Source organism: Hordeum vulgare, chromosome 3H (genome assembly GCF_904849725.1).
Source record: "Hordeum vulgare subsp. vulgare chromosome 3H, MorexV3_pseudomolecules_assembly, whole genome shotgun sequence".
NCBI classification, from domain to species: domain Eukaryota; kingdom Viridiplantae; phylum Streptophyta; class Magnoliopsida; order Poales; family Poaceae; genus Hordeum; species Hordeum vulgare.
In genome coordinates this window covers 616,644,845-616,652,716 of record NC_058520.1, presented here as the reverse complement: position 1 = coordinate 616,652,716, position 7,872 = coordinate 616,644,845, and the positions used below count along the sequence as shown (strand labels likewise).

At 45.2% G+C, this 7,872-nt stretch overlaps 1 non-coding gene across 1 annotated transcript; it reads left to right on the top strand.

Moving 5' to 3' along the window:
* Window positions 1-7,063: 7,063 nt before the first annotated feature.
* On the top strand, window positions 7,064-7,150 carry TRNAM-CAU. Its single transcript is given in 2 exon segments — window positions 7,064-7,101; window positions 7,115-7,150. It is a non-coding gene; the product is annotated as a tRNA-Met (tRNA).
* Window positions 7,151-7,872: the final 722 nt, after the last annotated feature.

Here is a 7,872-nt window from a genome sequence, read left to right as displayed (position 1 = left end):
TCGTCATGACTGGCATAGGGCCAACAGTAAGAGGACACTTATCAGCCCCATGAATAGGTTTCAAGTAATAGACGCAAAGCTCGGCTTTACACTCCGAAACAAAATGCCCCGTCTCGCTACACCGATAGCACGTCATTTTCTCTTTCTTTCAGGCCCACTTAGAAGGTCTCTCGGCCACTTCCCCTTTGGTACTCACCAAAGTCTGATCAGTCTGAGGTATGACATCAACCTCCTTAGTTGTTACCACCGTAGACGCCACAACAGACTCCATGGGATGCGACGGCTGCTCAGGAGAGGGGATAGGAGGCTTAGGCTTTCTCCCGCCCCCTCTGCCCATCCAATTCTGTCTGAATCCTCCTCTTCTCGGGTATGCAGGACCGGAAGGCCCCGGGACAAACTGACCCGGAGGTGCATGAAAACCATTATTTTGCCAAGCAAACCCACGACCTCCTCCAGAAGAAGCACTCCCCCGATAGTGCCCCTCACTATAAGCATTGGCACCTTCATCGCCCCAGCGGCCGCGATGAGGCCTCGCCGGTGCAGAATCCTTCTGGCCGGGTACTCCAATGGGCGTCTTCCCGGCCTGAACAGGAACTTGGGACGGCCAGGCCTGCGCTGGGATCGAACCCAAGGGCTTAGGTGCTAGTGGATTCCCCTGGACCGGGTTCTGCCCTGAATGCCGGCACGAGGCAGACTGCTTGGAGCCCCGCCCTGCCATAGCCAAGCGCGGCGTAGCAGACGGCGGCACCCTAGTCGCCCTCCCTGGTCCTAGCGATGGGAAGCCAGGTCTGGGACGAACCCTAGCTTGTTGATTTGCCTCTGGCGACTCAGAAACCTGGCGCCCGAGAGAAGCGACGGCTGGTTCTGTCGTGGCAGAGGACACAACGATCCTGGCCGAAGTCTCCTGGGCCATATACCCCGGACAACTGGACTCTAGATCGGATTGTGTCGAAGAATCCAACTCGGATTGTGTTGGAGTCTCCTGGGCCATATACCCCTGAGGACTAGACTCCAGCTCGGTTTGAGTAGTTTTACCTGGGGCCGAAATCCCAGTATCCGGTGGATTAGGAGCCGCCAAACTTGCTAGCCCGCCAGGCCCAGCAGTGTTCAGCGCAAACTTCAGAAAATTATCTCTGGAAACCCGCAGGGAATCCGAAACTGACTCCCTGGAAATACTCCTTACTTCCGCGATCACCAGCGGCACTTCGGGCCGAAGAACAGAAGGAGACGACTTGTTCTTCGCATACGTAAGGCAATCTGGCTTGAAAAAATCAAGAAGAGAGATAGGCCTGCGACTTACCTTTGGAATCGGTCCAATCCATGGTTTCCGAGACGTCGGCACCATCTTCTTCGTCGCAAGGATTGGGTCTTGACGAACCTTTCGCTCCAACAACGTCGGCATGGACGAAGCTGGGGTACAAAGGGGTTGTCGGCAGCACCTCCACCAGTTCGTCCTCTGGCTCCTCCTCCGTCTCGTCATCCTGATCAGCAAGCACCCAAAATCTACCGCCAAAATTCCTAGGAATCAAAGGGCTTACCAAATCTTGGGACGGGGCCCGTAACGGCGACTGCTCCAGCACTATCAAACGATAGCCATCGATGAGAATGATCTGTCCCACCTTGGGGATTTCATCCTCATAAGATAACGCCCGGCCAGAATATCCCCTTGTTCATCTCGAATGGTAGCCCACTTAGATCGTAAGTGTAGAATGATGAACCCTCGTGAGTCCTCTTGAGAAATCGTGGACGAATCCCGGAAGAGAACCTCCCACCGGCGGTGCTGAAAATCTGTCGGAGATCCACTCCGAAGCCTTTCGAACTCGCCGCTGTCATTGGATCCATTCACCCCTCCTCGAGCAGTAAACGCGTGAGTAGAGATCGCCTGGATCTCATCGTCTTCCTGGGCGAGACCAGTGGATACTCTATCCTCCGGCAATCCGCTCACACTCGCCGGCGGCAGACGGGGCGCCAGGGAAAACGCCCCCCTAGGCGTCCCGCTAGACGCCTCCATCACTTATCAATTCCGCAGCCTCAACCAGTAGGTAGGGGCCACATGACATCCACATGTGCATTTGACAAGTGGTAATTGGTCTAGACTTGACTTCCAAGCCAATGTTCACATCTCTACGCTGCATCCTTCTTCATTTCTTCTTTCCCTGTGACTGTTGACGTATAATGTGTTGTCTAATCTTTTCCATCAGATCGGTCTTTTGGTTGCATTGGTTAGAGCATGCACTTCTATCAAGCCATTTAAGCCTCCGTCCTCACCAAATCACGATCTCCCCTTCTGCAAATGGTGATCCTCCTTTTTTATGCCGGGTTTTCCAGCCTTGGGGGAAAACGTATGGCCATCGAAACATCTCAAGGGAAGTTTGGCATTTGTTTCGATCGCCTACTTTAGAATAGTCCGGTAACTCACATGTTGGGATGGTAACATGCATTTAACCCCCGAACCCTAGTATATGTCGTCGGAACATATCAGCACGAGATCAAATTTTGAACCCATGTTGTCATGAACTAAACAATGAAACCACATCTCAAAATTACGTGTGTTTTTATACTTAACTAAAATATTTTGTGTTTCCAAAATAGGAGAGATTATCAACCCTTTTGTGCAAGCTCCAGACAGAGCGCACAACTGAAAAGGGGGTGTGATGGCAAAATGTTTGGTACCTATACTACTTGACACATTATGTTCTATAGTTAGCAGAGTCCTTATGTTCATTATGCCTTTACTTGTAAAGCCATTGTGATTACTATGTCTTTATGTTGCAAAGGCATTGTTACACTCTGTGAGATTTCGCTAGTTTCTCTCTCACGAGAGGAGTAAAAAACAAATTTCCCCTCCTGCCCATCCCCATCCCCTCCCAATTGTGATTACAAGGTGTGACCGCAAAATGTTCTCGATACCTAGCACTAGTAGACATATTACGTTTTATAGATTATAGATAGCAAAGTCCTCATTTTTATCATGTCATCGGAGCATATCAGCACGAGATCAAATTTTGAACCCATGTTGTCATGAACTAAACGATGAAACCACATCTCAAAATTACGTGTGTTGTTACTTAACTAAAATATTTTGTGTTTCCAAAATAGGAGAGATTATCAACCCTTTTGTGCAAGCTCCAGACAGAGCGCACGACTGAAAAGGGGGTGTGATGGCAAAATGTTTGGTACCTATACTACTTGACACATTACGTTCTATAGTTAGCAGAGTCCTTATGTTCATTATGCCTTTACTTGCAAAGCCATTGTGATTACTATGTCTTTATGTTGCAAAGGCATTGTTACACTCTGTGAGATTTCGCTAGTTTCTCTCTCACGAGAGGAGTAAAAAACAAATTGCCCCTCCTGCCCATCCCCATCCCCTCCCAATTGTGATTACAAGGTGTGACCGCAAAATGTTCTCGATACCTAGCACTAGTAGACATATTACGTTTTATAGATTATAGATAGCAAAGTCCTCATTTTTATCATGTCATCGGAGCATATCAGCACGAGATCAAATTTTGAACCCATGTTGTCATGAACTAAACGATGAAACCACATCTCAAAATTACGTGTGTTGTTACTTAACTAAAATATTTTGTGTTTCCAAAATAGGAGAGATTATCAACCCTTTTGTGCAAGCTCCAGACAGAGCGCACGACTGAAAAGGGGGTGTGATGGCAAAATGTTTGGTACCTATACTACTTGACACATTACGTTCTATAGTTAGCAGAGTCCTTATGTTCATTATGCCTTTACTTGCAAAGCCATTGTGATTACTATGTCTTTATGTTGCAAAGGCATTGTTACACTCTGTGAGATTTCGCTAGTTTCTCTCTCACGAGAGGAGTAAAAAACAAATTGCCCCTCCTGCCCATCCCCACCCCTCCCAATTGTGATTACAAGGTGTGACCGCAAAATGTTCTCGATACCTAGCACTAGTAGACATATTACGTTTTATAGATTATAGATAGCAAAGTCCTCATTTTTATCATGTCATCGGAGCATATCAGCACGAGATCAAATTTTGAACCCATGTTGTCATGAACTAAACGATGAAACCACATCTCAAAATTACGTGTGCTATTACTTAACTAAAATATTTTGTGTTTCCAAAATAGGAGAGATTATCAACCCTTTTGTGCAAGCTCCAGACAGAGCGCGCGACTGAAAAGGGGGTGTGATGGCAAAATGTTTGGTACCTATACTACTTGACACGTTACGTTCTATAGTTAGCAGAGTCCTTATGTTCATTATGCCTTTACTTGCAAAGCCATTGTGATTACTATGTCTTTATGTTGCAAAGGCATTGTTACACTCTGTGAGATTTCGCTAGTTTCTCTCTCACGAGAGGAGTAAAAAACAAAATTGCCCCTCCTGCCCATCCCCACCCCTCCCAATTGTGATTACAAGGTGTGACCGTAAAATGTTCTCGATACCTAGCACTAGTAGACATATTACGTGTTATAGATTATAGATAGCAAAGTCCTCATTTTTATCATGTCTTTACTTCGCAAAGTCCTTGTGAACATTATGCTTTTAATTTGCAAAGTCCTTGTGATTGTTATTATGCCTTTGATTTGCTTTCGGCTGCGTAAAAGCAAACCAAAATTTTCAAGTACACCTAGTAGTAGCTACCGGGAAGGTTAGACACGCTACTAATATATAATCGGGGCGTGCCATAGTTAATCAGTTCCATAGTACGTACGGCCGAGGTAGATTTAATGGTGGCGAGGACACCAATCAAACACCACGTTCGTTCGTCCGTCCGTACTGTAAGATGCACGATGATCGATTCCCTATCATGAGCTAGTGTAGTACTCCTACTTAATTTAGCGAGTGCAATAAACGACCTTGCTCAAGGACACACATGCATCATGATGGCTACAGAGGGAAATTATTTAAACTTTTTCATGAAAAAACTTTAAATCTATTTATTTTTAATTATGATAGTACAACTAACATCTGAAATGATAAAAATTACGTCTATATCCGTAGGCCACCTAGCGACGACTATAAACACGAGTGCGCCGTCGTCATTACCCCTCACTCGCCGAAGCCGGGCAAAAACTTATTGTAGTAGAAATCGAAAAATCGCCGTGCTAAGGCCGTGTAGGAATAGCACACCAGAACATCAACCGCCACCGATAAAGAGTCGTATACATCGGAAAGGATCAAGCCTGAAGACACATGAATATCAACAAACGAAAACTGGATCCGAGTAGATCTATGAAAGACAACCACCGATAGAATCATGCGAGATCTGCCGAAGACACAACTTCACAAACCCTTTGACGATGCTAGACGCACCACCGAAATGAAGGCTAGGCGGGAAGAACCTTATTTCATCTTCAAGGAGTCGTCGCCATATTATCTTCATGAGGAGGCACTAACCCTAAAAAAACCCAAAGAAACATCTAAAATTGGAGCCCCCACCGGCAAATGCCAGGTTCCACCATGTCTGCATGGCCTAGGGCCATAGGAGATGAGACGGACCGACAGCGGGCCGACCGAAGACAAAGAGACCCTAACTTTTTTTTTTAGGAGGCGGCGGATTGATCGGCCGAAAGCAAACTATTTGAACTTGATAGTAATTTTGTTCCATATTTATTGGTTCCTCCACTTCAAAACAAGTGTCGTGGTTAACTAAAACCATGACACTTACTGTATTTTGAGATGGAGGTAGTAGTGACTAATTCCACAAGCAAAGCCAGACTCCACGCATACATCCGGAAAAATAGGAACCAATAAATATGGAACAAAATTACTATCAAGTTCAAATAGTTTGCTTTGAAGTGGAGGAACCAATAAATATGGAACAAACTAATTAAGTGGAGGAACCAATAAATATGGAACCAAGACGAGTTCAGCTGAATTTGTGTGGTTTTTGATCGTCTGCAAAAGTAGGCACAAGAGAAAATGTTAAATTAAGCCGCATGTGCAACTGAAAACAACTAGGAGCATCCTTCATGGTCCAACCGGATATGCTCTTGGATAAATTAGCCTAGGAAATGGAGATGCCCGGATCTTCAAGACAAGCAATCGATCGGGACCAGTAGCACGAGCAGCAGTTGGTTAGTGGTCAGGAAGGGAAGAGAGATCAAAGATGAACATCGCATTAAGTTGTAAGAAACACGGGACTGATTGGTTGAAAAGGGGAGGGTGTAGATCGATGAGGTGGCATCACATGATAAATATAGCACATCCAAAAAAGAATCCGTTTCACTTATATATATCTCCAATCTCTTCGTCCACATAGGCTACATATGGATGCTCCTCTTCCCCAGTCGTCGATCCTCCTCTTCTTCTCCACAGAGCAGCCATCAGGGAGATATATAATCCATGGTAGACGCCGTCATTGAACGCGTGATGGACTCCTACCCCCGAGCTTGTGCGCTTGGTGTAGTTTCTAATATCTGCCAGACACTCAAATAATCTTAGCTAAGGAAATGAAAGAATATCATTCAGCGTTTGCAACTTTTTCTTCCATGATCTTGTTTGCTTCAAGGTGAACATTATACCAACGACGACGCTTCATGCTTACCTTGACGGTGCGAGTTGTGATGCGAATATCGATACATACATCCATACATGGATTCTGTTATCTTGTCACGTGCCTTTATCTATATTCATATCGGATAGATTGGTTAGCTGGCACATGAACCTGAATAAAAGCAGTACAAGGGGCTGAATCACCTGGTGGTCCGTTTGTGCCCCCAAAGTACACTTGGATGGAATGATGGATCCAAAGTGCACCTTGAGATGCCTTTTTTTTTCTTTCTTGATGGATAACCGTGGGATCTTTGGAATCTTGAACTGATTGATTGATACTTCTTATCATTGTGTCGGCCATGAAATGAACAAGATGAGCTTTGCTGAAATGTACACACACTATTTGGAATCTCCAGAAGTTGCATACATAGAAATTTTGGTTGGAATGAAGATGAGTAGAATTAGATCACTAATTTAGTAATTTATGCCTCGCAACTGGACCATGGACAGTGAGACGACATTGTTTTAAAGGCTTCAGGATCCTAATGATGAATGTTGTTTGATGAGCCACGTACACAAGGGGGCGGTGGCGCAGTTGGCTAGCGCGTAGGTCTCATAGCTAATGCGAGTGATCCTGAGGTCGAGAGTTCGAGCCTCTCTCGCCCCAATTTTTCCTTTTTTTTATTGTTGTGGATTTAAATTATTTCACTTCTACCTCCTAGTTAAACTACAATAGTTCTGAACTTGTTGTTTCCTGGTGCTTTGCTCGTATGCAACCACAACAATTTATGCCATCTTTCTTCTTTTCATTTGAGAGAGTGATCCCCTGGAACATAAACAAAAGAGCAAACAAGCATCATGTGCAAAAACGAAAGAAAAGCAAAAGCTAGAACCGCTAACAGCAAAGCTTGAGGATGCCATGCTCCCAGGACCAAGTTGAAAGCCAAGGAAGCAGCGACCATTGCTCCGATTGCTCTTAATCTAACATCTCTCACATGATTGATTGATTCGCCCCAGTTCAACTAAAGACACTGAAAACAACGGGGGGCAAAGCAAATGGGTGGACAAACATCATGATGATCCGGGACAAAAGGTACTCAGCAGAGCAGGCTCAGGCTGGCGAAAACCATTTGGAATAAGGACTTGTCTTAGCCATTGCAACCTGCATCTCCTCCTTTTCTCAACGCGCTCAGCCGCATGTGTTCCTTACTTTCCTCGCAAATCTTCCCTTCTTTCCGTAAAGCACCCCACTCCGCTTCAATATACAAGTAACACGGGGCATGATAATCATATACAACACGCGCTGCCGCTGTCGCTTCTTTTGCGTGGAAATATTTTTCTTCGGTTTTTCAATCACAAAGACATCATTAGAGGGGACAAGAGGATGAT